Here is a 27,529-nt window from a genome sequence, read left to right on the forward strand (position 1 = left end):
AGGCACTCTGTTAAAAGTGTTTCCTGTAATATTTCAGCTTTGCTCTAACCTTTGAGGCAGGTAGACCTCATCCCCATTTTGCAGATTAGGGATGTAAAGCACAGGGAAGCTTAAATAGTTGGCCAGAATCTCTTGCCTACTAAGCAGTGGAGCTGGGATTCAAAGCCAGACGCTGACTGCAGAGTGTGTGTCTGTAACGGTTAAGCTGTATTAAAGTGTGCACACAGGCACCTCATCATATGACACCTGACAGTAAGGCCAGCTGGCCAGGTGCCAACAGCCCCTCTGTGAAAAATCAGGTTCTGGTCACTCAAGGACTCATTTTCATTTCCATGGGAGGTAAAATTTCTTCCAGAACCTTCCTGAGCAGAGCTGAGCCCCAACCCCGCTGCCGGTGTCCTGACTTCCTGCCCCACACGGTCCTGGTCCTCGAGGCTCCCGCTCGGTCTCCTTGCCCACAATGGCAGTGACCTGCTCCCTCCCTGCCTGCCTCCTGCCCCTGCTGTCCCCCAGGTGGAGCCTCCTTGGAAGTGGGCCCCACCTCCTTCTGTTAAGACTTCCCGACAGAAGCCACCTGCCTCATACTTCTGACCAGAGCAACGAAATGGCCGCGACAGGTGAGTTAACTTCACCACGTTCCATCGAACGTTCTATGTGCTGTGAGAAGCACTCTTGCTTCGCTGTCCCCTCCAGCTGCCCTGTGCCCTCACCCGTCTGGGCATGCTGTGATGTCAGGGACACGCCTCGCGCATCTACCTTCCCAGCACTGGCACGAAGCCTGCACACAGTAGGCGCCCAAGAATGTGAGTGGTACACGTTTTGACATACTTTTGGACAACCTGGAGGAAGTTTTATTTTGTCTTCTGTGTTGTCTACACTGTGTAACTTCATGCTATGAAAAATGTCAAATACAGGTCTGCTCCAAAGAAGAGACAGCAAACTGGTAACACCCTGCACCCATCTCCTCCGTCACCCACCTTCCACCAGTAGCAACGTTTTGTCAACTTCATCCCATCTACCTACCACTTCTGTGTTTTGCCAGAATATTTTCAAGCCAACCCTAGACATACCATTTTACTGTAAATACTTCGGTATGAATCCTTAACAAGTGTGGGATTTTCCCAACAGAACTACTTGATGGCACCTATTCTGGCTGTCCCTTGGAGGTAACTTGATGGAATTTCATGTTTATGAAAACACAGAAGCTTGAGGAAGGGACGGGCCTGCAGGAGAGGCCAGGCCCGTGTGCATGCAGGTCTGTGTGGACGGCGGCCCTCGCTGCACTGCTCGGTCCCCAGGTGGCTTGGAAACTTGCATTTCTGGTCCTCAGTTCCTTGGTTTGCTAATGTGAGAATAATAAGGCTGTATTGTCTGAAGGCAGATAAATGAGGCAGGTGTTTTTAAACCACTTTTGGGGATCAGGTCTATGATTCTTTGAAGTTCAAGAGTCACCACCTGGAGCCAAGAGTAGAGGCTGGTTCCACGGGATTTTAGTTGTCAGGTCCAAGTACGCCTGCTGGTGGCACAGGCGGCATTCCCGAGGGGACAGGTGCTGCACAGTTAGGGCGGGGCTTGAAGTAGGCCCTCCATCCCATGGGGAAGGGGGTATCGCAGTTTGGGGGGCCCCTTGACAAGAAGGCTCCACAACCTTCTTTTGTCATTTATTCTTGCGACTGCCAGCCCTGACATCGCTATGGCAACAGGATGAAGGAAACAGCCAGCTTCGAAAATGACGTGTTTAAGGCACACCTACACAGTGCAAGGGGCATCTTTAGTTTTCCCACGTTGTGGAATGTCTGTTGTTTAAGGGGTGGTAATGCCATCTTTTCTGTCCCCTTGAAGAGTGTGATTGGCATAAAGCCGGATGAACTGAGCCCGTAGGGATGTTTCAGAGGACCAGAAGGTGGAGAGAAAAGCGCCAGGGCAGCCTGGCTGTCTGCAAGCCGCACACCCTCTCCTGTGGGAGCCCGGTTCAGTGCTTAGCCGGCTCTGGGCATGCCCCCCCTCTGAGGACCAGGTGTCCCAGCCTCGGGCTGTCCTTTCCCAGGTCTCAGCGCCAGGCCACTGTGCTCCCGCTGACTTGTGTACTGGAGCAGCCAGGCCCATCAGACCGGCCACCGGCCCTGCCTGCTGAGAGCACCTGCATTTCTACGGCGTCAGTGGGACCTCAGGCCCCTGCCCACGCCCTCCTGCCAGGCACAACCACCCTCTCTCTGGTCTTTCTGTGCCTGTCTCTGTGTGTCTCTGTTTCCCTGTCTCTCTGTGGGTCTCTGAGTGTCTCTTCCCTGTGTGTCTCTTTGTGTGTTTCTCCCTCGCTCTCCACCACCCCTGTCTCCCTCCATTTCTCTTCTTCTTCTCCTCCTTTCCTCCCTCTTTCATCGGACCCCCCCCAGGATGTGTCCGTGTCGCTGCCCTTCTCCCGTCCAGGGCACACACGGCTCCACTTTGAGTGTGTGTATCTGCCTCGTGAGGTCCTTGTTGTCAGGGAGGTGGCCTTACTCTGTGACCCTTCACAGGTGCTCAGGAAATATTTGGTCAAGTCTTGTACTGAGGAGGCCGCCCCGGTACCTGGAAGCATGCCGGTTTTGTTCAGATGGAGAAACCCCGAGGCAGAGCGTGTGTGCTGGACCTCAGCACGGCCATTTCCCAGGAACGGGTGTTAGGGAAGCTTCTCGGATGAGCTTTCCAGAAGCTCCAGCTTCTGCTCCGTGGCCCCTCCCTTTCCCTTGGTTGGAAGAGTAGAAACGTGCTACCTGCGCCCCACTGCCATAGGAACGCTGGAGTCCGTGTGGGCATGAGAGCGTTCTCAGCTGGCTCTGGACCTGCTGTGGGGGGCTGGCTGTCTCGGGCTTTTCGTGGCCAGTGGGCAGGCCGGGCCTGTGGTGGCCTGTGTGTAACTGTGCTCCCAGTGGGGTGGACGGTTAGCCTCGGGCCCTCGCAGGGAAGAGGCCCTGACGTGGCTTCAGCCCTGCTGGGGTCTGTCTGGAGGTGCCCCGACGGCAAGACCGGAAGGGACCCCTCTGTGTGGATAGGGAGGTCCACACCCACAACCCGGTGGGCTCCCAAGGATTCGGGAACTTCTGGACCAGCCACTTGCCTGGGATGTTTCAGTTAAAAGACCTGAAGCTCAGGTAGTGCAAGTGAGGCCAGAATGTGACCCGCAGGAGTGGGGCCACACGGGGCGAAGGGGGTGCCTGGAGCCAGCGGTGGAGGGACTCCTTCTCCTGTGAGGTCGGGAGAGCTTCACAGCCTTTCCATGGCTGACGGCGGGCATGGGAGCTATTCCATAAAAGACAGGAAACGGGAACAGTGAGCCCTGAGTCTGACCCCAGGGGGTGGTGTGCTGCTGAGGGAATGAGCTCCAGACCAGCTCCTCCTTGCAGCAGCCAGGTGAAATGCCTCCTCCTGGCTGGGCTCCACCAGGGAAGCCGGGCTCCCCTGTGCTGAAAGCGAATGAAAGTCCGCCCCCAGCACAGGAAGGACCATGTAATGAGAAGGAAGCTGCTTCAAAGCGTCGGGGTGAGAAGCGGACGTGACAGCTGGCACTGCGGAACTCCAGGAGGACGTGGGGGTGAGCTCCTTGACGCCAGTCCCGACAGTGGGTTTTCGGATTTGACACAAAAGCACGGGCAACAAAAGCAAACACAAACAAGCAGGACTTTGTCAAACTAAGAAGCTTCTGCACAACAAAGGAAACCATCAGCAAAATGAAAAGGCAGTTTGCGGAACAGGAGAAAGTGTTTGCAAACCACATATCTTATGAGGGGTTAATATCCAAAATATGCACGGAACTCATATAACCCAATAGCAAACAACAACAATAACAAAAAACCGAATAACCCAATTAAAGCATGGGCAGAGGACCTGAATAGACAGTTCTCCAAAGAAGACACACAGATGCCAACAGGTACATGAAAAGATGCTCAACAATCATGTAAATGCAAATAAAACCACAATCTGACACCACCTCACACCTGTCAGAATGGCAGCATCAACGAGAAGATGAGTAATGACAAGTGTTGGAGAGGCTGTGGAGAGAAAACCCTCGTACCCTGCCGGTGGGGCTGTGAATCGGTGCAGCCGCTGTGGAAAACTAGCACAGAGGTTCCTCACAAAATTAAGACCAGAATTACCACGTGACCCAGCAACCCCTCTCCTGGGTATTTATTTATCCGAAGCAAATGAAACCATTGTCTTGAAGAGGTATTTGCTGTTCAGCCTTAAAAAGGAAGGAAATCCTGCCATTTGTCACAACAGAGATGGACCTGGCATTATGTTAAGTGAAATAAGCCAGATGGAGAAAGACAAGGGCTGCGTGATCTCACTTACATGTGGAATCTAAAAAGAAGACGTGGAATTCATAGAAACTGAGAGTAGAAAAGTGTTTGCCAAGGGCAGTGGGAAAAGGGAAATGGAAGAGGTTGGTAAAGGGTACAAACTTAAGCTATAAGATGAGTCACATCTGAGGGTCGCGTGTATAAGATGACTGTATTTGGTGACACCTTGTCCTACAATTGAAATGTACTAAGAGAGTAAACTTACCCGTCCCCACCAACAGGGGGGCTGCTGTGTGAGTGCCGGTGTGTTAGGCAGGTCGGCGGGCGAACCCTTTCACGGTGTAGCAGGGTAGCAAGCCATCAAGTGGGGTGCTGTAACTGTCTTACAGTTTTGTTTCTCGGTCGTACCTCCCTCCATAAAGCTGAAAATTCCCCACTGCAGTCCTTGCACTTCCGTAGGTTCTGTCCCATGATCCGGCAGGCGGTATATATAAGACCGTCAGCAAAGAAGAGATCCTGTCTTTTCTTCAGACTGTTAACAACTCAAGTCCCAGGCCTTTAATTGGAGCCCTAAGAAACCCCCTTCCTCCCTGACACGTGACTTAGCGGTTTGGCCAGAGAGCAAAGTCCAGGCTGTCTAGGTCTGTTACCTAGAAACCGAGAAAGCAGGCATCTTCGTGTTTTCCTCCTGGGGAACCAGAGGCACCCGAACATCTACTGTGGCCGGTGTCACAACACACCCGCCTTGTCAGCAGGGAGACCCCCAGCCCTCGTGCCCAGGTTTCCTGGCATCTTGTGAACTCTCCCCAGCAGACAGCACAAGCTCGTGCCATCCTGGGGCGAACTGGGAAAACTGTCAGCCCAGCCATCGTCTGGGTACAACCGACATTTAAAAATTGGGTTTGGGGAGTCGATTTGGTGAGCCCTCTGCAAACATGGACGATACATGAGCACACGCCACCCACAGCTGTGTCCTGACCACTGGGTGTCTCAGCCTCAAAAAATGTTAAAACTATCTTGGTGAAGTAAGAATAAAGCTAATTCCTCCAATTAAAAAAAATCCTCATGTTGTCACGACTTAGGAAACTGTCTCCTCCTTCACAAATCCTTCTTAGTCAAGTAGAGACATGCCCTGTCTGTATAGAATGCAAAGGCCTTTGTTCCCAGCCCAGACTCACTTACCCTTCCCGGAGCCGCTCCTGAGGCTGGGAAAAGCCTCCCTGCAGGGCGGCTTTGCAGGACCGGGCGGTGGTCACGATGGAAAGGCGGTGTCAAAGCATTAAGACAACTAACTGTCTTAGGCACGGACAAGGGGGGGACACCAGTGTTTTTCACATTTGCGTTCATGTTCATAGTCTGGGTCCCCTGGGTTCTGCCGGTTCCAGCTTGTGCTGTGAGGACCGAGCCCTCATCCCCACACTTTAGGGTTGGCCCTTCCGGGGCTTGTCTTTGCAGAGAAGTCTCGAATTACCTCTGCTTTCCCGTTAATCAGGCACCATCGGGCCTGAGCATGGCCTGAGCACGGCCTTCCTTCTGGGCTTGCCATCCTCCCGCAGTACAGGGCCACCAAGGGGACATGCGTTGGAGTCAGGAACCCAGGCTTGACTCATGTTTCTGCCACTTACCATGTGGCTGTGCAGCGTTTGGCGGCCACTTAACTTGGTGAGCCCAGCTTCCTACCTGTGGTGTGTGGGTCGTGGCACCTGCCTCCTTGAGTCCTTGTGGGGCCATGAGACAAAAGTGTAAAGTACCTGCTCAGGCTCCAGGATCACGCTGTCCCCAGCGTCACACGGCCGCCGGACTGGCCGTGAGCTCAGCACTGACCAGAGAGTTGGAGGGACCCGGAGCTCTGCTTGCTCCTGGCAGGACCCTCTCGCCCGAAGCCCCAGGGCCTCACCACCGCAGTCCTCTTTGCAGACCATTGCAGCTCCTGCTTCCCCTTCACTCTGTTCTGCATGGAGCAGCAGGACATCCAGGTCCCCGCTCACCTGGATGCTCGGCCCAGGAGCAGCACCTCCTGGCATCACTCACATCGTCTGCCAAAGCAGGTGGGGGAGAGCGTTACCCCCTTGGGGAGGAACTGACTTGCTGACCTGAGTTACGAAGGCTGCTTCCCAGGGTGGGGTGTGTGTTAAGGAATCATCGACCCGAACTCGGAACTCGGGAGTCCTAGTGATAAGTCGAGTGCACCTGCAGCAGCGAAGACCCACGGTGGCCAGGACTCAGGCCCTTTGGCATGAAATCCAGGTCACCCGTGAGGCGGGAAAGCTGGGTAACCTGAGAGACAACGCCGGGATGGGGGTGCGGGTGGGCAGGGAGTACCAGCTGTGACAGGACCCATGGCGGCAGCTGAGCTGTGGGGAGCGCTCTGCAGAGACTGCAGCTGGCTGCCCCCTTGAAGACTGGGTCACAGAGCAGACCTCAAGGGGTAGGGGCAGATCTCAGGGAGCACACAGCCCCCAACCCATATCCCCTCCGCTTCTTTTCCGACTTCTGCTGTGTGACATCAGAGGGCGCCAGTACCCACGTGAGCAGCTAGAAGAACCAGCGGGGAAGCCAGCCTGGTGGGGACGGCAGCTACTGGACACGCGTCTGCCTTTTCCCTTCCGCTGAGTGACCTATGACCTGTGTCCAGGTCCTGCGGAATCCACCCTGCCTTTCTCCTTTCCTGTCTCACTCACAACCCCAGCCCCAGGATGCCTCCCAAGTAAGCGAGCTGCTCACACGCTGTCATTCTCAGGCGCTGCTTGGTGACTGCAGCCAAGGTCTTGCTACGTCCAAGTCTGGTTTCATAGGATCAGTGATTTTCTCAGCTGGGCTACAGGTGTAGGGTGGGGGGGGCAGAGATGAGCAGTGTGAGGTCAGACAGAGAAGGGGCAATGGCCAGGGTCAGGAGAATCACATGGAAGGCCTGGGGTGTGGACCCCCGTTTACGGTCAGCTGGGCGGTAGCAACGAGTCTCCACTGAGGCCGTGCGATTGGTGCCTCACACACTGGGCTGGAGCGATGGCTTCACCTCCGGGTTAGGGGTGCCGACCAGCGTCCATGAGCCACACGCGGCGCAACTCGTTTTTGTATGTGGTTTCACTGGCACGTGGCCACACCCATCTGTCCACCACTTTTACACGCCATCGCCGACACAGTGATGGCACGGCCGCAAAGCCTGACACAGTTTCTCCGTGGCCTTTTACAGAAAGTTTGCCAACAGCTTTCTGGGTGAGAGGCAGCCAACGAAACCGTTAAGCAGGAGATGACATGATCAGACATGATCAGACGTGTTCCTTGGAAAGGTCACTTTGTCAGTATGTGTTGGATGAGGAAGGGAATGGCCGGACGAGGACGTTAGAGCTGCAGGCTGGGGCAGTAAGGACAGAGCTGGGTCAGGGGCCTGGGGCTGCAGAGGAGGGCGTGACCTTGGGAGATACCAAGCAAGCACCTGGCTGTACAAGGTGGAGTGTGTCGGCAGCACACGCACACGCGTGCATGCACGTATACCCATACACACGTGCACGCATGCGCACACACACGCACACGCGTACATGCACGTATACCCATACACACACGTGCATGCACGCACACACACACACATTAAAGGATAGCAGCCGACAGGGAGTGTTTCTACGGGCAGAGTGATTTCTCCCAGGACGCTGGCCCGTGTCCTCACTGAGGGGAACTGAAAGCTGCCAGCGCTTTTCCGGCCCAGTCATGAGCCAGCTTGTGGCTTTTTAATGTTAACAGGCTTGATAAACGCACAAGGTTGTCCTGGGGGGACTGTCACCTAAGCTGGGGCCCAGTTCTAGAGGTCGTGAATGTCGTGTATGCTGTGGGCTTTTAAGCAGGCAGGCGGTTTAGGAAAAAGCTTGCAGGTCACAGGCTGGGTGAGGTAACCGCGGCTGCATAACCCCGGGAATGGACACCGCATTTCATTAAGGCTGTTTAATGAAATAATGGACCAGTAGTGGGTAATGGACGGAGAAACCACAGGCGCCTGGGCCAGTGAGCACGTGCAGACCCAGACGGCGCACCTTCCGGCTCTCAAGTCCTCAGGGACTTGCTGCTCGGCTCTGAGCACCCTTCTTGTAACTAGGAGCCTGCGCGGAAGAAAAACCCGGTAAATTCCGTTCAGGACGCTCATAGGTTTAGTTCTGAAATATCTCAGTGGTGCTTGAGGGAGCAGTGTGTGTGGACTTCAGCCGCTTTTGTCTTAGCTTTGTTTGAAATTTGTCCTTTTACCTTGTTCCTGTTTTAATTCCTCGCTCATGTCTGTTCTCCACTCCTATTATTTACAAATTATGTGGCACTGTTTGAAGTTTAATAACATTAAAAAGCGTCATAGCTTGCCAACTAGTTTCTCTCTCCTTGACCAAACTCTAATCAAATTTTAACTTCTTATTCTGTATAGGAAGTTTTATAAGGGCGATCACAGCTGGAATTCCTCAACTTAAGGCAAAGAAAACTCTTTGCAAATAGTTTGGAGTTCTTTGGTTAATTTGTAATATTATCAAATAAATGGCCTCATACATTATACTAGATCATTTGAGTTTGGAAGTTAAAGAAAGCCACAGTTAAAATAAACAACTTTATTTTTATGGCAGCATAATTATTTCACATGACTACTTTAAAGTTTGTGAGGCACTATTTTTCTGACTGTGTGTGTGCGTGACCTTCCGCTTTTAGCACGAGGTTAGGTGGCTTGTGTGGGTGACCCCGTCCTCCATCCTCCTCTGTCCTGGTCCTGTCTCTGGCGGTCCCTGTGGGCTCAGGCGCTCAGCCTCTCCTCTCCTGCTCCTGAGGTCGTGGCGTGCGGCTCGTGGGTGTGTGTACGGTGCAGGCTGCGTGGCAGCCTGTGACGCCAGCTGTGCTTCTCCTCCCAGAAGCTCCCCGCCTCGTCCGTGCGTGGCAGGTCTGCATCTGAAACCCTCCCTTTCACGGCACCCCTCAGCCTCCCACGTTGTGGTTGTGGGCGCCGTTACCCCAGGGTTACTTGGGCCTAAAGGCTGGTGTGATGCCAGGCCCCCTCCGTTCCCTCCCCACTCGCCGGCAGGGCTGTGGGCTCCCCCTCACCCTCATCCCCGGGGACCAGGCTCTCTGGTCACACATCCCCTCCCCTTCACCACCATTAGCTTCAGCCAGCCGGTAATAGCTTCCTAATGGGTCTCCCTCTCTATCACAGTCCATTCTCCATGCGGGAACTCCAGTTATCTGTTTAAAATGTAAATTACTTCCCATCACCACCACTCTGAAACCCTCCTAGTCGTCTCCTCTGCACGTGGAGTAAAATCCCAAAACCTTGCCCTGTTCTGTAACGCCTTACATGACCTGGTGAGGATTTTTCCTTAAAATTCGCTGGACAACTCGAGCTAACCCTACGTCCACTAAAAAGCCGCCCTGTGGGTGGCTCTTACCCTTATTTGGTGCAGTTTAGGTGTCAGTTGTTATGCTGAGATGATAAAACACATATTTACATATTTTATCAATACATTGTATTGGTGATGTGGCCCTTACATACCCGGGATGCCAAAGAAATGTATACAGTGGACACTCTGGTCAATGTGGTTCGCCGTCATCAGAAGTGTCCGGACACTGACGGGAACCACTGTGAGCACCTCTTGTCATTGCTGAAGTCAAACGTGGCCTGTATTCATCTTTCGTTATCAGGATATATTGAGTATTACAATTTTAATACAGTTTTCCTTTCTTAAAATGTGTATACATTTTTTGACACCCTCTGTATTTAAATTGGTCCTCTTGAAATAAAGACAGTGTGTCCTTGAGATTTGTAACAGGGAGGAGCATGGACCTGTATTAAATTCTCCTCTGCATTTAGCTAAAAATGTCACCTGTGTGTCCTGGACCGGGAGGCTGGAGTGGGCACAGCGAGTCCTCCTTACTTGCATAGCTCTCCTTGCTGCCTGGGCTGTCTCCGCTGGCCGTCCCGCTGGGCTTCACTCCTGTCCCTCACCCCACCCCACCCCCACCCCCGTCCCCTAGGCCAGGTCTTTCCCTGAGCCGCTCCTTTTCACCAGTCAGGTCCCTGAAGTCACATGTCACTCTTTACGCGGTCCTTCCTGATCTAAGCGCCGTGCCCCACGCCCCCAGCGGCATGGTCTGCAGTCCTGGTACCTCGGTTACCCGCCTTCCTGTCTGACTCGGCCGGGGTTGCCCGACATGTGGGTGCATTGTTCACGGGGCGTGTTTGCCCAGAAGGTGAGTTCCAGAATGCGGGGTTGCCCACGGCCCGCAGTTGTAGCCTGGTGCTCGGAAAAGTGCGCGGCGTGGTCAGTCCTCCCTGGACATCAGTGGGGTAAGGAGAAGAGCATGGATGCAGCCCGTAGGCTCTGCGCCCCGGACAGTGGCTCCCGGGCTCGGCGGAGGGCAGCAGGAGCCGTGGCCCGCGGGGTCTGTGTGACGTCCCTAAGGGCCGTCTTGCTCTCTTCACCACCGTTCTTGTAACCTCAGGGGGTGGACGGAGACCCCGTGTAAGTGACCCAGGGAACAGCGTGGTCCTCAGGGAAGCGGTGCCCCCGTCCTCCTCCCACACCCCGTGTGTGGCCTCACCGCTTGGCCACGTTTCAAATGGTCCCAGAAAGAGACTAAGTGCTGAGCCAATGAGAGGAGTTTCAGACAGGTCATTTTGTCTATTTAAAATGTTGTGTCCGAAGTTCAAAGTCCCCTTTCTTCTTCCACCGCCCGTTTGGTGCCAGGTGTGTGAGCTGCGCACGCAGGCGCTTCCGGGCCCTCCCCTGACCTGCTGGGGGGGGGCTTGTCCCCAGGGAGACTGAGCAGCGGAGCCTCCGGAAGGTTGGAGCCCCGCTTGTTCATGTAAATTTTGTTTTATTTTAGTCTTTCCAGTGGCTGTCTTTGGGCTTTAGTGCTGAGCCAAGGGAGGAAAGAAAAGCCTTTATTGCTTAGATGGAGGCATTTGGGCTAATTCGTGAAGCAAACATCACTCGTGATGAGAGAGCCCTTCCTTCCTGGGTACTCACCTTCCCGCCTGGGCCAAGTCTGTGGTCTCATGGTGCCTCAAGCTTGAGTTTCCTCTTTAACTCCACAGCTTTATTTAGCTTTTGAAGACTCCTTTTCAAATCCATAATGCTATTCTAGTACATGTTTCCTGCTTTGTAATTATTCGGAGCCCAGGCTACAACAAAGAAAAGACTCTGAGGTGTTATGATGAATTCTTGGCAATTATATTCTTATAAATTCTTCTATCCTAAATACACGTGAGTGTCTTTCCAAAGCTCCTGTGAAGTAGGAGGGTTAGCCGTCTCTCAGCAATGCCAGCACACCCACTGCCACGTTGTGCGCGATCCCCAATGCACTCGGCTCTCGGAGTTGAGGGGACAGTGGAAAGGCCAGGGGCGGGCCCAGCAGAGAACATGGAAGGTCAGTGGCATCTCATGATAAAGAATACAGACTGCGTGTGCTCTGACGTGGCGTTTTGAGTCTCCTGGTTCGAGGACCCCCCCCTTAGCCGTCCACACTCGGCTTCCTGTCCCCATCGGTTACCTGTGTGCACCCCCTCTCCCCCAGCCCCACCCTTGGCTGTGGCTCAGGATTCATCAAGAGTTGTCATTCAGGGAACAACAGCCAGCCCCCTCTGGGCCCCCTCTCCATCTTCAAGTGACATTCCTTCCCTGTTTTTCTTTTCAAGGGGATATTTCTTCAGAGTGTTTTCCTGAGGCACCCTTCACTCTCGCCTCCCGCTGACTTCTCATCTTTGGCAGCGTGGCTTCTGTCGGCTTTTTACTGACCGTCGAGGTCATCTGTCTGTGGTTGTCCCTCTTCGCTCCCGGGGGGCACAGTGGTCCCGGCACGCCTGATGGAGCTTCGCCAAGGCCCTGCTCAGCGTCTCCTTGTGCAGCATAGGGGGTGGGCTGGGCTGTCACCCGCGTGTTGAAGCGTATGCGACCCACCCAGACCTACACTTGCTCCCTAGATGGGTCCAAGTTGGAGCCAGGCGTGGAACCCTCCTCACCACGCAGAGAAATATTTGGGATTTGAGTTTGTTCTTGTTCCCCGTGGCCCTCCCTCATTCAGCAGTCATCTGGTGCCGAGCTGGCTGCTTGGGGAACGGGTGTTCAGGATGGAAAGTGGATAGCACAAGTCTTCTCGGCCTTCTTCCTCCCCAATGGCCTGGGGGTCCTTGGAAATAGAGAATTTGGGGCAGAAAGAGTGGAGGAGAGGAGGAGATTCACCCGGGAAAAAATTAAATAGGAAACAATTGAGGGAAGGTGGAGGTCCATTGCGTCCATTCCCCAGGCTGCACCTTTGAAGGGTAAGTGTACCTGTAGAGACAGTGGTGGCTGGCTGTCTATGTGGACGCAACTGTGGCAGCTCCAAAGATGTCCTGTCTGTACTCGGGACCTAGAAGCTGCAGGGACAGCCCTGCAGGGTCATCAAGTCTGTGGGGGTTGCCCCAGAGAAGGTCTGAGAGGACTTGTGTGGCCCAGGTGCAACCAACCCCCCCACCCCCCCGGCCCCATGCCGTGAAATTGTGACTTATCTGGGAAGAAGTGACTCTACATATATTGTCAGCTGGGAGAAGGAGCTGGAAGATTAAAGGAGAATCCAGATGCGTTCAATTGAAAATAAGGAAAGTGAAATGCATTTTGCACTTGAGCTTGAGCACTCCCCACGCTCGGGAGAGTGCCTCTGTCTCGGGGGATACACCTGGACCTGTCAGGGAAGTACCCCACCTCAAACGCACGTCCAAGCTCAACCTGCCCTGTCACCTGGGACCCAAACTGTCATGCTCCTGCCTCCAGTAGGTTCCCTCCCAAATGCCCAGTGTCATTGTCACCCGCAGGATGGGTTGGTTTCCTGGCACAGCACCGACGACTTCCACACCTGAGTGGTCCTGTTGGTTCGTTATGAAACTTGTCCCACTGTCGACCTAAAGCTGATCTAAAGAGCAAAGTCTATTAATTTAAAATGTAACATACATATTTGGCATAGGCTGCAGCTCCATGACTCTTTCTTGTCCCCACTGTCCCAGGAGCAGCCCCATCTTGGCGTGATCCAGCTGGCCGTCACTTTGAGAGGGCTGCCTGCCTGCCCCTGCCCTCCTGGGTGCTGTCTGCAGCCGGGCCTCCAGCCCAGTTCTGCAATCCCAGCCTCCTCGCTTTGGGAGAGACTGGGGCCACGGCTTGACCTTGTTGGCTACTTTTCAGTGATGAAAAGTTATCTGGTCTCCTGGAGGCAGAAGGAGAGTCTCCTCTGTGTAATGAAAACATCCATTAACCCAGCGGTGTCATTGAAACGCTTTAAGTTAAACGTCGTCCCTCCCTCATGTGGTGCGAGTCCCGTGGGATGGCCCCCACTAGTGGGACTGGCCTCCCCACTTCCCCATCTCACCTCCTGAATGAGTGTCCTGGGCCCAGGACGAATCACCACACACCAGCTGGCTTCAAACCCGAGTTTATTCTGTTGCTTTACAATTGGAGCTCACAGACCTGAAATCCAGGTGCTGGCAGACAGCGCTCCCCGGGGCTGCTGTCCTCCCGCGTGTGGTGGCAGCCAGGTTTCTTGGTAGTGGCTGTGACACGGCAGTTGTCAGCGCCCGTACCTGTAAAACTCTGCACTCCATCTACACATCACCGTCTCTCCATGAGGAGGGCTCCTGGGACCTGGGGCCTGCCCCTCGGGGTCGCCAAGCCCAGCTGCACTCCTCCCTCAGGTGCCATCGTGTCCCACGCCCTCTGTGCCTGTCAGACATGGTCCTTGCTGTCTGATGGGAGCACGTGGCATTGGGCACGGGCCGGGTGTTCGGGGACCTGCCTGGCAGGAGGCTGGTGTGGACGGCTGGTCATGCTGGGCGGCTGTCAGCCGTCTTCTGCGGTGTCTGCAGAGTCAGGCACATCCGGCTGTGAGGATCACTTTCCTCCAGCCTGAGACCCTCCTCGGGGCCGAATGCCGGTCGGTGCTCACGGGGTCGCCTCTCAGCCGGCGTTTCCTGCTCGAGCCCAAGGAGCTGTTGCTTCCTGCAGCTGAGCTGTGGGCCAGGCTTGTGTGTCTGACAGGAAGGCTGTGTGCTGGACGCCTCTGTGTGCCAGCAGTTCACCAGCTCCAGGAGTGTGGGTGTGTGTGAGTGTGCATGTGTGTGAGACTATGCACATTGTGTGTGTACATGTGTGAGAGTGTGTATGTGAGTGTGGGTGAATGTGCAAGCATGTGAGACTATGCGCCTGGTGTGCGTGTGTGAGAGCGTGTGCGTGGGTGTGCATGTGTGTGAGAGCATGTGCATGTGTGTGAGAGGGTGTGCATATGTACATGTAAGAGCATGTGCACGTGTGTGAATGTGCATGAGTGTGCGTGAGCATGTGTGTGTGTGCGCTTGCGTGAGTGTGTACATGAGAGTGTGCACGTGTGCGTGTTTGAGAGCACGTGCGTGTGCGTGTGCGTGTGAGAGTGTGTGCATGTGGTGCTGGCAGAATCCGCGGCGTTCGCCCGTCTGCGTTCTCTCTCCAGGGGCCAGTTTCCTGACCAGCTTGCTTGCTGTCCTGGGACCCGCCCTGCGTCCTGGACGTCCCTGCGTCCTGGCCTCTGTGGCTGTCCTCTGTGTTTGCAGAGTCTGGCTCCCCACTGCTGTAAGAACTGAATCCTCTGTTTTCAAGATGCAGACGAGACGCCTGTTCTCCTGCTCTATCCCGGCTGGGATAAACGCTTCTTCCTCGTTTCAGACTTAGCACGCCTGCCTTGAATTATACATGTGTGCAATGCAGGTGCCTTCAGGATAAGGATTATGGCTTATTTATCTTCCTATTTCCCAGAGAGTCCCTCCACCCCAGCACCTGAGGCGGCGTCTGGATGTCGGTGGTGTACAATAATTATTTATTAAATTGGAGAGTAACTGCACCTCCTTATTTGTGTGTTTACTGAAACTGTCCACTTCAGGGACAAGTGATAGAATCTTCTGCGGAGAGATGGGCGCTCTCCATCTCACACCCCGAGGCTAAAATACCCCGTCCCCTTTCATCACCCGTGTCCCTGTTCCCCACCTTGATTTGGTACCTCCTGCTTCTGCTCACACTGCAGTCGCTCTGACGCCCTGGCTGCCATGTGGTCCCCGCCGCCTTTGGCTGAAGCACAGCTCACAGGACCAGTCAGACCGCATGCGGGGTTTCCTGAGATGCCTCAGAGCAGTTCTTCCTGATCTGGCATGGCATGACTTAGCTGCATTCTCATGCCTGTCACACCTTCCGGGAGAACTGGTGGGGGGCTTGAGAAGTGACTCCTAAACGCTGCCATGCCTGGAATTATCCCAGGGGCTGCTGGAAGTTTGCAAAACAAAGTTAATTGCAATTCATGGTAATCACACACATATTTAATACCACACCACACTTTGAGTCTGAGATGAATGTTACGACAATTGAAGTGTCAGGGTTCTTGGAAGATCGGGACACAGAGCTATTGAATTATTCTTTGAAGACGAAACAAGCCTCCCAAGATAGTACAGCCCTGAGTCATGGGAGAGCGGCCCCGGCTCTGGGAGCCCCCGAGTGGCCGCACCTGCCGCACCTTTCTGAATCCTGGTCACCTCAGCTCCCAGGGCGGCTGGTCTGAAACCCCAAGGTTTCGGTTTGTACGTGACGATGATTGCATCCATCACACTTCCATTTATTGGAACCTGTAGATGCAGGGTTTCCAGGAATAGCGGTGTATGGACAGCCTGCACCACACCTGAACACACAGAAGCAACTGCCTGTGTGTGCTTGTCTCTCCTCCTTGTCGGCTTGTCCACCGAGCCTCAGGCACTGGTGCCCAGAGCTGCCCGAGGTCTGCTCTCTGTGTCACAGCCGTGTCACTTCCCCTCCCAGCCCTGTCTTCTTTCCCTCCTAACAGCCCTTGAGGCTCATTAGTGGTGAGGCGAGGGGAGCCCAGTGGGTGACGGGCCTCCCCAGCACCCACGGCTAGGTTGGGTGGGTCTGGCTCTGCTCCCAGTTGCTAAAGAAGGGGGAGCACGCCCTGCTTCCCCATGGCTGCAACATTTTGAACATGTGTGACACCAGCCACACAAATCTTGGAGCTCAGAGTCTCCACAATTAGCTGTCACTTGATTCCATCCCTGCCTCTGCTGGGTGATGTTCTCTCTGCCCTGGATGCTCTCAGTCCCCCATCTGTGTGCCAGGCGGGGGGGTGGTCCCGCCTCTCTCTGTGCCTGATGCCGTCTCTCCTGCTCGCTCACGTGGCCTCTCGTGCTTCCAGCTGGGCGTTAGAATCATCGTCTCATGTTTAGGTTCCTTCAAGGTAAGGCCACCCTGTATGTTATTGTCCCCACGGAGACATGTGGGGAGGGAGCGTGAGGACTACTGATTCCTCCAGAGCAGCGATGGTCCCAAGCCCACCAGACCGGGGACACCGTGCCCGTCATCTCTGTCCTCCCACAGTACCCGGAACCCTGCTGGGAATGTGCGAGTTGTACGTTTATTCTAAATAGACTTGTCGGGTGAGTGACAGAAGGGGCATGCTGGCGTGACCAGGAGGCTGCGTCTTTAATGCGTGTCCTCGTAGCACCCTGTCAGCACGCGTGAGGATGAGGTGGGATTGCTGCGCTCGTCGAGGTGACTTAGAGAAACACGAGCTGTCCATGGAAGTGGGGGATGGCATTTTCCTTAACAAGGGGCTTCCATCTCAATGCATGGACCCTGGACACGAGGATTTGCTGACCTCTTGGTGCCCACAGGGCAATTCAGCAGGCTGTCAGAGTGTCAGCACCGGGGGTGGGGACCAGAGAAGTCCCGGCCGAGGACGTTCGTTTCTGATCAGGGAGCTACGGCCCAGAGAGAGGGGAGAACTCAGACGTCTGGAACCAGCGCGTTTCCTGCTCAAACGGTCTGATAGTGAAGTGCGCTTAGCTGTGGTCTGACCTATGGCTCACGTGGAGGGGCGGACTGAGTCCCAGCTGTGCCCTCCGCCTGGACCTGTCACCTGGAGACGTTGGTTAGGACACGTTCTGCCCTTACACTGGAGGGGAAGCCAGTGTCGTTTGTACAAGGCAGCAGCATCGGTTATTACACTGAGTTTCTGGACCACGGGACTCTTGATTGTAATGAAGTTTCCTAGAGTGTGGTGCACGTGTGGTTGTCTGCCTGTCGTGTGTGCATGTGTGTCAGTGTGCATGTGTGTGTCTGCCTATCTGTGTGTGCACGTATGTCATTGTGCACGTGTGTCATTGTGCACGTGTGTCTGCCTGTCTGCACGTCAGTGTACATGTATGTCAGTGTGCACGTATGAGCACGTGTGTGCATGCATCAGTGTGCACATGTGTTAGTGTGCATGTGTGTCAGTGTGCACGTGTGTGTATGTGTGCACTCATCACCTTCATAAAGAATTGAAATAGTTGTGAACTCTCACTTATCAATGTACAACTTTTGGGTTCTGAGTGATTTGTCTTCCAGCTTTGATCAGAATTGTCACGCCCGTGACAGACCCCCTCTTTGTTTTATGCTGCACAGACATATTTTAAATCACTTCCACTCGAGCACAGCTCGACTAGGAGCCAGAGTCACTGCTGGGGTGGTTATTAAGTGCCATAAATCACGCTGACCTCTTTTGCGTCCTCCGGGAAAGGGATTTGGAGGACAAGGAGCACTGATGTGCCGTGTAGGACTCTCAGCAGGGAGACGCCAGGCTCTTCTTGGAGAGCTGTTTTACTCTGGGTCAGGAGCACACGTGGCCAGGTGGCTGCCTTGGGCCTCTGCTTCGCCCACTGCTAATCCATGTGGGAATCCAGAAGCTTCCCCCCAGAGTGCCGTCAAGTTGGGCAAGAACACCCTGCAAAGGTCTGATGTGCTTAGGGTCCTGGAATAGGGCTGGTGGGAAAGGGCCAGAGATAATAGGTGACAGCACCTCTTCCATGAGGCTCTTAGCAGAGGAGCTGGGGGCAGAAAATGCACTTTTTGTTAAACTATAAAAACAACACAGGGAGATGGAAGTTTAAAATGATGATGGAAACTAAGTATTGGAATTCCTGTCCCAATACCAAGTGAAAGAAATAAGTAAACACCCCAAATTGCAAAAGTATTCACGGGCAGCTATCACTTCTGGTTATAAATGTTAAGATGGGTGGCCAAGGAAAGGAGCAGGACTCCAAGGCCCACCCTACCAGCCCCCACCGCCCACCCTGATGCACTGTGAGGGGAAAAGTGGACTTGATGAATTATTGGAATTTCACTATATCTACAATTTGGAGGAAAGCCAGCTATGGGTGTGAGTAGCAGTTTGTTCCAGCAGACTAATATGAATACTGGTACAGAATCACAGAAGACTCAAAGGGATAATGGTGGATACATTTCATATGTCTTCACACATTCTGAATCCTAAGTAGGATAAATAAGACAAAGGTACCTAGGAACGCTGTTAGAATATTAAGGACAAAGAGAATCTTAAAATCTGAGAGAGAGAGAGAGAGAGAGAGAGAGAGAGAGAGAGAGAGAGAGAGAGAGAGAGAGAGAGAGAGAGAGAGAGAGAACGAACCTGCTAGGGCCAGATAACCTACAAAGGAATAACAATAAAAATTAAAGCTATTCCCACACTGTCAACAACAGATGGTGGGAGACAATGTGACAATGTCTTGAGAGGGTTGAGAAGAGTTCACAGTTTAATTAAAATGCTGTGAGTACTAACCAGCATTCAAAGTGAGGGCAACTTAAAGGCATTTTCAGACACAAAGGACTTTATAAAAGAACTACTAAAGGATGTACTTCAGCAAGAAGAAAACCAAACCTAGTTGGGAAGAACTGTCAGAAAGAAGCAACAGTGATTAAAGAAATAAGTAAATTATGTTGGCATGAAAATGTAATAGACACTTTTTCAGAATTTTAAAGCATGATGTATTGAAAGTACTAGACAAATAATAACACGGAATTTGAGAGAGAGGGTTTACAGGAAAACAATGGGCTCATAAGTCTTTTTTTTATTTGGAGGGAGTGTATGGAAATTAACCAACTTTATATTTTGTTAGACAAACGCAAAAGGTATGCAAGTTAGAAAATGTAAAGGTAATCACTAAAATAAGCGAGTGGAATATAGGACTTCCAAGCCAGTAGAGGAAAAATAAGGACTGAAAGACACTGATTCATCTAACAGAAGCAAAAAAGGAGAAATCAAATAAAAATTTAAATGGGAAATACAGAATAAGGTGGTAGAAATATATCAGTAACCACAGTAACCAAAAACATAAAATTCACTTGTGTTTTATCTAAAAGACAGAGACTTAATATGGAAAAGAAAAATCTATATGCAATTTATGAGACATACTTAAAACATAATTATTAAATATATGAGGTTGAAAATTATGGGAAAATGTAGCCAGGCCAGGAAAATATTAACTGAAACAAAATTAATATAGCTGTTTTAATATGGAATGAAATATATTTTTAGGGAAAATTATGAATAAAATGAATCAAAAAAGAAACAGTATATCAGTGGCTAACTACGATTAAAAACCAGTATGTACCTAACTTCATAGTTGTACAAAATATATGACAAAACTCAATAGAATTGCTAATAGAAATTACAAAATTCATCATCAGAGTGGGAGTTATTACCAAGTATCTCAGAAACTGATAGATGAAGTTGACAGAAAGTAAAGTTATAGACTATTTAAATAATACAATTAATCTTGACTGTATACACACACATATGCAGGCAACAAATAGAGCATGTATATGTTTGTTGATAAATAGATTAAAAAATCATTTATAATTGGGCCACAAAGAAATTCTCAATGAATCCAAGGAATTTATATAATAAAGACCATCTTTGATTAGTAAAATAACATTACAGGTGGAAAAATGAAAAACTACCTATACACCCCAAAATCATACATTTGGAAATCAAACTTATATTTAAAAAAAAAAACACACCATGGTATTCATGTTATGATCCATTTGCATAAAATTACATGTGTGTGCATGCACATGTGTGCGCATAAGGACACAGGAAGGAGATCCAGAAGTAATTATTGACAGTAGGAGATGGTCATTTCAGAGTGGTGAAATTCAGATTTTGTTTTTTTTTAAATATTCTTCATTATTTTTTATTTAGTCATTGTTTTTCTTTTGAATGTAGTTTACTTATAGAATTTTTATTGTGAAAATAATTCTAAATATTTGTTTTAAAAATAAAATTGAAATCTGAAGTATTTTGTGTTGAAAAACAATGAATGCACGATGCAAGAAAATAGCTAAGGGAAGCTCTTAGCCTTAAATGTACATATTAAGAAAAGATGAATTAATTAATTGTTCAGTTAAAGAAAGCAAAAAATGAACAGTTGAGTAATTCCAAATAAAGTGTAAGGGAGAACCTGACAAATACAACAGCAAAATTAAAATGAAAAAACAAAGGATCACGAGAGATGGCTTAAAAAATCAGTTCTTCCAAAAAATACAATGAAAATATTGATTTAAATAAAACAAAGGAATATGCACACCCATCAGTATTAGACAAACACCAATACATGTAGGATAAAAGTACGAGGCCTGTGGAGATTAGGGAAAGAGCGAGGACACAGGTGCCCCTTTGTGGGGACCCTGACTGTGTGCGGGAATCTGAGTTCCTGCCAGTTAGGTAAATGGCACCAGTCCCCATGGGCACACATGAAGGCGTGTTCGCCTTAACAGAAGATGGCCGAGAGTGACTTATTTGCTCGCTTGTCTAAGCCAAGGCCATTTAACCGTATTTGGGCTCCCGTGTACCTACTATGACGTGTAGGAGGGGGTAGGCAGAACTACAGTACGACATTCGTTACCTGAGGAACAATTTGTTCATATAGTTATTGCTCCAGTTCATCTGTTTAACTTTCAGTACTTGATGAGAGCAAAGCTTAGGGTTGGCCCACAGTCACTTTCTTTATCACCCTGTTTGTAAATCAAATAAGTTAAGATTCCCCAGTGTCCACATTCTAGCCCCATTGTCTTCTGAGCAGGAGTGAGTGAGCGTGGAGAACATGTGAGGAAATCATGAAGCGAGCAGAGGAAAAACCCAGGTACTGAGCCAACTTATCTTCAAACATCCTGGCAGGCAATCTAATCTGTCTCACGAATGCTAGTCCCAGGAGAGAGCTAGCACATGAATATTTCAAGGATTTCGGTCTTCTATTGATTTGTGGCCTGTCAGTATCCAACTGGTTAATTTAATCTGATGCAAAAACATAAGGAATTGAGAGCAAAACCAGTGTCTCCGAGCAGGGAGGAGGGCAGACGAGCTCAGGATGTGAGAAAACCTCACCACCTAATGGGAGGGAGCAAGGAGGGAGGCGCTCGAATCTCCCATCTTAGTTCAGTGGGAAGGCACGTCCACCTGTGAGGTTTTGAGAGGAAAACCTTTTTTCTTTGCCAAAATGATGGAATGAGTTGTTTACACGCAAAAACTCGGAATTAAGAAAAGGGCTGACCATACTCAAGCCAAATGTGAGTAACCCATTTTTAACAGCTTGTTTTCCAAACATACATAATTAACTCTTTAAAAAGAAACGGTTGTTTTTGTAATACTCCGCCCTTCCCGGCCCCTGCCCCCGTGCTCTGTGCGTGAGCGGTGGGTGAGTATTTTGGGCTCTGCGGGGTTAAAACTCCAAAGGAAATTTTTAGATTAGCAGGCAGGTGAGTTTACAGTTTCTTTGATTCCTCTTTGAAATATGCTACTTATTCTTCCATGACTTTCTACATGATTTTTTGAATTCAAAAACATCAATAGTAACAGAAACCCTGTTTGACTAGAAGGTGCACCATTCTCAGACATTCTTGTTGTTCTCTTCTAACAGGGATGGCTTTTCTGATACCATTCCCCAGAGCCAGGGAGGGTTTTAGCAAAGAGCCTTCATCACTGTGAAGGAAAGAACTGTCTCTTGACCAAATGGTATCAAATCCCCATTTAAAGAAATAAAAGCGTGTCTGCCTGAGTAACGCCTTTTATGGGCAGACAGAGGCTTTGCTTGTACACGTGAAAACTTGATCCTTCACACCACGATTTGGGAGAGGTAACTGGTGAATGTATATGGTTTCCTCCAGAAACGCCTAGTTCTGGGAAAGTAAGCTAACAAGTAGGAGGACATTTTCTAAGGCAAAACGATGAGCAGTTTGGGTGGACAAGCTTCCAAGATCCCTGCTCCCAGATGTACCTGCCTGTATGATCCCCTCATGTAAGTGGGAGGCACTTGTGAACATGGCAGGATACCCACTTCCTGGGTTAGTTTACGAGGTCTGACAGTTAAGTTCGTGGACTTGTTGCAATGATGTTGCTAACCTTTTTTGATATCAAGGGGATTATTCATTATGAATTTGTACCAACTGGACAGTTAACCAAGTTTTCTATTTGGAAGTGCTGAAAAAGCTGTGTGAAAAAGTTAGATGACCTGAACTGTTCGCCAACAATTCATGGCTCTTGCATCACGACAATGCACCAGCTCACAGGGCACTGTCTGTGAGGGATTTTTTAGCCAGTAAACAAATAAATGTATTGGAAAACCCTCCCTACTCACGTGATCTGGCCCCCAATGACTTATTTCTTTACCTGAAGGTAAAGGAAATATGGAAAGGAGGACATTTTGATGACATTCAGGACTTCAAGGGTCATACGACAACAGCTCAGCTCTGATGGCCATTGCCGAAAAAAGAGTTCCACAATTGCTTTGAAGGGTGGACTAGGCGCTGGCATTGGTGCATAGCTTCCCAAGGGGAGGACTTCGAAGGTGACCGTAGTGATATTCAGCAATGAGGTGTGTAGCACTTTTTCTAGGATGAGTTCGCAAACTTAATTGTCTGACCTCATCAGAAAAAGAATGGTCACTGCCGTGATATCGTCACATTCCGTGGACGTCATCACAGAGATTGTCCTGTTAGCCTTGAAGGACCAGCCCTGTGTGACCTGTCTACGCAGGGGCCATGGGCCTGCATCCAAGAGCACCTCTAGGAGCTGAGAGTTGTCCCCACTTAGCAGCCAAGGGAACAGATCCCACAGCCACAAGGAAAGCCAGAAGGAGCTTGGAAGTGGGCTTCCCTTGGTCGAGACTTCAGGTGAGGAAACAGACAGTGGACATCTTGAGCTCAGCCTTGTGAGACCCTGAACACAGCACCAAGTTAAAATGGGCTGGAATGTCAGCTGTTCTCACCTGAAGTCAGGGACTGTGACCACAGTACAGCTGTGAGGACCTGATGAGCTCTGCCGTGGCAAGTGCTTTCTGCAGGGCTGGGCGTATAACAGGATCCAGTATATACGCATCTCCTTTCTTCAGGGGCCGTCTCCAGGTTGCTGGAGTCCAGAGCGCTCTGTGTTTGCTGAATGTGTACATGAAGGGTAGCTGTGCTGTCTCCTCTGACTTGAAGGAGAAAGTAGGAAACCACCTTCCTCTACATGGTTTCCTTTCTCCTGGGCTTCTGTGCTCAGCAGTGTTACTGAAGTTCTGAAGAATTTTGACCAGTGGAGTTGAAATATGTAGATAGGATTAAAAAAATACATTGCCAGGACAGACTCTAAGACTCACGGTATGTTTCTTTGCATAATAGTTACTCATCGCTTTGCAGACACTTAGGAAGACAGCAGCCCTTTCTTTGGAGGGCTTTGCAGACACTGGGACTGCCACTGCATCCGTGGCACGAGAGGCCCAGCACAGCTGCCCTCCCCGCTGCCCTCTGCACCCAGGCTGAAGGCCTCTCAAGTGGCTTTTCGCTTTGATTCTCCTTTATTTGAGATCGGATTAAGGCAAGGGGACAGATTGGGGGGCCTTCCTGCGATCTGAAAGGAATTTCATTTTTCTCCTCTTTGTAGGAATGAAAAATAAGATGGAACAATCGCACGTCTGATTCCCGCCGTGGCTGGTACCCAGGGGTGAGGAGAGACCCCGCTGTCAGTGCACGTCTCAGGCCTCGGGCACATTGGCACCTGGAGTCCTCACTGGCCACCGACCCCTCGCGGCCGGGCAGCCCCCTGCCAGCCGGCAGCCATCGCAGCTGTGGCCTTAGCCCCACCCCCATCTCTGCAGTTCACACAGAGTCTGCCACGTAGAAGGGAAGAAATGGCATTGCTAACATACCAAGTCCCTGTGTGAAACATCACTTCCTATGACACCATTTTAGAAGGAACGGACTTCCGGTCACGACCACACCGAGTCCAGCTGCACTGTGGCACCGCCGCCCAGGACACCACCTGGACCCTGGCTACACGGGGACGTGGGAAGGAAGCCGCGCGGAGAAGGTAGGAAGCGAGAGCGCAGGGCGCAGTGGGGCCAGGAATGGGGGTGAGGTGGGGGGGTGGGGGGAGCCCCGGCCTGAGGCCCCGGGAGGACGTGTGTGCCCAGGAGGGTCACAGGGTCGTGGCCGGCTCAGGACTGCACGGGTGGGCGGGCTGTGCGAGGCCGCAGCCCGGCTCCCGCTGCCCCGGGCTCACTGCGGGGTCCGCTGTCCTTGCAGCTCTCCTCCCCGCGGGGACGTGCAGTTGATTTGGAAATTGTTGGGGTACTTTGTTTCCCTTAACTACGTTATAGTGAGTTCAGTGGAATACACTGACTGGTCGAACCTGTATTTGGAGTGTGTGGTCACTGACCGTGGTTTGCGGGTATGTGACAACTCGCACACAAGTTTTTCCCTGGGGTTCTTTGTGGACCACGGTTGTGCACCGATCCCAGGCCTGGTACAGATGGGGTTTCAAGAATGATGGTTAAAGAAGTAAGTCGCGGAGCCCCAGGGCTCTGGAGTCAGAATTGGAGTTCTAATCTTGGCTCCACTCTTTCTAATTTTACAAAATTGGAAAAGTGACTTTAGCTCCTCGAGTTCCGCTCTCTGTGAAATGAGTACGGTAATAGTTCACATACTGTGGATTTAGTGAAAGAATAAATGAGTTACAGCCTGCAGAGCATCTAGGATGATTGTTGTTATTTTTATTACAACAGAAAAACAGGATATTGAGGCTTAACTGTCTCAGGTCCTGCTTGTGGAATTTGTCCAGGTCACAGAGAGTGGGGGCAGGATTGATCTGTGGGAGCTCTGCTTTACCTTGAGCGGACTGTTGGGTCATTTCTCCCCATTTGAGAATTGCTTTTCTTTCAGTATGAACTGAAGTAGGAAAAGGAAAGACGGATGGAGGCTTGCAGTCTTCACGCGGGCTTCTCCCTGTGTGCCTGTCTCTTGTCCACATTTCCCCTGCCTGTAAGGACACCAGTCGTATTGGATTAGGGACCCACCCCACTACTATGTGACCTCATCTTAACTTACTGCACCTGCGAAGACCCTATTTCCAAATGCGGTCACATTCTGAGGTGCTGGGGGTTAGGACATCAACATACGAATTTGGAGGGTGGGGGCTGGGGGGACGACAACATTCAAGCCACAACAGATGCTGAATGTCCCTTCTTGGTGAACTTGGCAGGCCACTGCAGGCTGCCCAGCCAGTGTCCGCTGCTTTCCAGGGACCCTCCCGTTTCATTCATTCTGTGCTCCATGGTCCTCCCCAGCCCTGGGCGCCAATGTTGATTACTTGATGCCTGGGACTCGTGCTATTTCCAACCCGCATGCTGGTGATTAGTTCAGGAACAGGCCTGTGCCACAGTCTGGTCACTGAAATTTGAGGGGAGCCTGACCGTATCTCCAGGGAGGTTTTTATTGTCTCTCTGTGGGAGAAAGGATTGGCTGTCCGTGTTCTGGCTTTTGGGCATTGTTTACAGAAGCTGAGCTGCTTTGCCGGGAGCACAGAGGCCTGAGACGGGAGACAAGCTGGCCGGGGGTTGGTGTTCAGTGAGGGAAAGGGCCTGCCTCCTAGGGGAATCTGGGGCCTCTGAGCCAGCCGCCCTGAACCCCAGCACCGTGCCTCTCTGTGAGATAACATGTTTGTACGTTTAAGCTGTTTTGGGTTGTTTGAGCTTTTGCAGCCTGAAATATACTAAGTATTATAGTATGGGTATAGTATAATTTATTCGGCAGTCGGGGTATTTTTAGGTTTTTTTTTTTTACTCTTTCCTCATTGACAGTTTCATATTTGGTGTACATACACGCATCTCTGTATCTACATAGAGATAGACACACACATCTCTCTACATAGAGGCTCCTTATGTTGGGCTCTGGACGATAGACCCATGGGTGAAATGGCCAGGCCACAGGGTATGTGCAGCTTCAAGTGTGATGGACGCTGCAGGCCCACTGGCCCGGGCCAGCTCGTCAGTCAATCTGACCGTGGGTTTTGCTTGCCTGCAGCCTCCCCAGTGCTGCAATTCTTCACGTTTTGAACAAGTTTGGTTCATCTGATGATAAACACATTTATCTCTTCTTCCTCGACTGGTGGAGAAGCGGAGTGCCTTTCCTATGATCCTATCAGTCAGGTGCGTTTCCTCTTTCCCGAATCTCCTGTTTCATATCATCTGCCCATTTTTCTTTTAGGTTGGATTTCACTCTTAATCCTTGTTTTTTCCATTTTTCCATTTTCATAGGTATGTGTTAGGATAAATGTTTGTATAAAAGATCACCATTCATGTAAGAAACTTCTCTTTACCAGACGTTTTGGATTTTCTTGGAGCGTGGACTGAAGCTTTGGTCCATGGAACCCACCTAGGATTTGGGCCCAGCTGCTGTTGCACAAAATCAAAGTTAAAATGTTGGTTTGGATTTATTCTCCCTTATTTTTTTGGTAAATATGTGGGTGTTGAAAAGGGTGAAGAACATTTTTAAGGTAATAGTTTCAAGTCATAGTAATTTTGTAAACACACTGTGGAGTTTCTTTGCTGTGAACAGTTTTGTATGGTGCACACTTCACTGGTTTTCTGGTGTGACGTGTTGTCCGCGCCCACAGTTAGATTTCTCAGAACCGACCCTCCTTCCTGAATCCTTATGCTTTTTAAGGAAATACCTCTTCAGAGACATTGAAGCAATGAGAGAGAAACGATTTAAATTAATCAGTCATGGCTGGTTTAAGCAGAACCTCATTGCTTGTTTGTCTAACACACCTGTGTGAGGTCAGCTGCACGCAGTCCCTCGCAGGATGTCGCAAACTGTGCCCGGCTGCTGTCCGCAGTCATTGGCAGCCGGGGTACCCAGTCCGGTGCAGTGGGTCTCTAGTTGGCTTTTCATATTTGGGGAGAAAATAAATCAGTGTTCTTGCCAGGTAATGCTATTCCCAAATTTCCTTCCCAATATGCAGAAAGAAAGGGATTGTTAAGTCCAATCCACTGGGAACTGAGTCCCTTTTGTCATTCTGTGCTTCAAGAGTGCAACTTGCACTCTGACAGGAGCAGCTCATTAATCCCCACGGAATGACCAACTTTCCAG

The 27,529-nt window shown here is 50.9% G+C and overlaps 1 long non-coding RNA gene across 1 annotated transcript in view; it reads left to right on the forward strand.

The window, feature by feature from the left end:
• LOC117033219 (uncharacterized) overlaps positions 1 to 27,529 on the forward strand; it is a 308,771-nt gene that overhangs the window by 60,815 nt on the left and 220,427 nt on the right. The window contains exon 2 of the long non-coding RNA XR_004424853.1: positions 24,045 to 24,470. This is a non-coding gene — a long non-coding RNA (uncharacterized LOC117033219). The remainder of the gene's footprint in view (positions 1 to 24,044; positions 24,471 to 27,529) is intronic.

Source organism: Rhinolophus ferrumequinum, chromosome 13, assembly GCF_004115265.2.
Source record: "Rhinolophus ferrumequinum isolate MPI-CBG mRhiFer1 chromosome 13, mRhiFer1_v1.p, whole genome shotgun sequence".
Taxonomy (NCBI): domain Eukaryota; kingdom Metazoa; phylum Chordata; class Mammalia; order Chiroptera; family Rhinolophidae; genus Rhinolophus; species Rhinolophus ferrumequinum.